The sequence below is a fragment of the Ornithorhynchus anatinus genome, chromosome X1 (genome assembly GCF_004115215.2).
Source record: "Ornithorhynchus anatinus isolate Pmale09 chromosome X1, mOrnAna1.pri.v4, whole genome shotgun sequence".
In the NCBI taxonomy this organism is placed as follows: domain Eukaryota; kingdom Metazoa; phylum Chordata; class Mammalia; order Monotremata; family Ornithorhynchidae; genus Ornithorhynchus; species Ornithorhynchus anatinus.
In genome coordinates, this window is record NC_041749.1 from 119,575,308 (window position 1) to 119,577,224 (window position 1,917).

Here is a 1,917-nt window from a genome sequence, read left to right on the forward strand (position 1 = left end):
GGGTGGAGCAGGAGGTCAGTGGAGTTCAGGAGTGATAGAAGGTGGGCAGCGGAAGAGTGGTGAGGAACATCTATGTGGGTATGGAATTCCCCAAGATCAATATCTTGTCATGTCTTATGCGTTGAGTCGTTTCTGACCCTTAGCAACTCCATGGACACATCTCTCCCAAAAGCCCCACCTCCAGCTGCAATCGTTCTGGTAGTGGATCCATAGAGTTTTCTTGGTAAAAATATGGATGTGGTTTAATGTTGGTAATGTTGGTATTTGTTAAGCGCTTACTATGTGCCGAGCACTGTTCCTGGTTTACCATCACTGCCTTCTGTGCAGTAAACCTGTCTCCGCCCTCAACTGTCTCCCATGCCTCTGCTGCCCAGCACAGGTGAGTTTTGACTTGTAGCAGATTGCCTTCCACTTGCTAGTCACTGTCCAAGCTAGGAATGAAACGAGTATGCCTCTGCTTGACTCTCAGTCCCATATCCGAGACTGGTAGAGTACTGGAAACTCTCCAGGTGTGATCCTGAGAAGAAGGATCAATGTAGGGATAGAGAAAGAAAGAAGGATCAAAAATTTGGAGAGTGTTCCTTGAGGCAGACAGGCCTAACTGGCATCCTGAAAAATAGCTGGCTCATGTGGGTAGTGGGGACAGTGAAGTTACTGAGGTGGCTGGACTGAAACATTAGGATATGGCATTTAGAGAGCACTGGTGTTATACTGCATCGGTTTACAATTTCTATACTGCACACATTGACCGTGCAAAAGCGTCAACCATCAACTGACCCTAAATCTGGCAATTGCTAACCCAATGCTACCGCCCTGAGAAATTCCCTAAAATGCTGTGTCTTCTCCACGATTTATTGGTTTATTGGTTTTATTGGTTCAGACTGAGTAGTAGGAGCCCCACCTGGCCCTTCACAGTTGCTCTCGGAGTGACGCCGGGCCTTTTCTGACATATTTTTTGCAGCTTCATTTAAGCATGCAACACAGGACCTGAAAGTTGGTGTCAAGATTTGTTTCTGATCCCCAGGGAAAACTGTTCCAACTCAACTTCCTTCATCCCTCTCCCCACCTTCAAAGCCTTATTAAAATCACATCTCTTCCAAGAGCCCTTCCCTGATTAAGCCCTCTTTTCCCCTACTCCTTCTTCCTTCTGCAGTGCCTGTGTTCTTGGATCTGTGCCCTTCAATCACTTGATATTCATCCTCAGTATCACAGCACTTAAATACAGATCTCTAACTTATGCATGTATTTTAATATCTGCCTCCCCCTGTAGACTGTAAGCTCCTTGTGGGCAGAGAACCTGTCTACCAATTCTATTTTGCTGTACTCTCCCTAGTGCTTAGTACAGTGCTCTGCACTCAGTAAGCACTCAATAAATGCCATTGACTGAACCACCTGTGAGCACCATTAAATGTCTTTGAACCATTACATCCAAGTTGACATACTAAAGACTGTGATTCACTCTGTTAATTCAGCCCAGTGCTAAGAACGAATAATGAGTCTGCAGGCAACTGAAGTTAGGTACCAGACCTTTGCACAATGTGAGGTTTTCACTGGCCACATAGGGGGCACCTGTGTGTGGCCAGCATGGCCTAATGGACAGAACCTAAGACAGGGAGCCAGGAGACCTGGGTTCTAAACCTAGCTCCGCCCCTGGCCTGCTCTGTGACCTTGGGCAAATCACTTCACTTGTCTATGCTTCAGTTTCCTCATGAGTAAAATAGGGATGAAATTCCCATTCTCACTTCCTTAGATTGTGAGCCCAAAGGGGGCCAGGATCTGTGGGATCTGACCATCCTGAATCTCCCACAGTGCTTAACACAGTCCCTGGCATCTCGTAAGGGCTTAATAAATCTCGTCGTCACCATCATCATCATCATCATCAATAGCCATCTCTTCTGGCCTCTGCTCCAGATACTG

At 46.5% G+C, this 1,917-nt stretch overlaps 1 non-coding gene across 1 annotated transcript; it reads right to left on the reverse strand.

Annotated features, from left to right (window-relative positions):
- Positions 1-389: 389 nt before the first annotated feature.
- Positions 390-527, reverse strand: LOC114806690. Its single transcript, XR_003754752.1, has one exon. It is a non-coding gene; the product is annotated as a small nucleolar RNA SNORA7 (small nucleolar RNA).
- Positions 528-1,917: the final 1,390 nt, after the last annotated feature.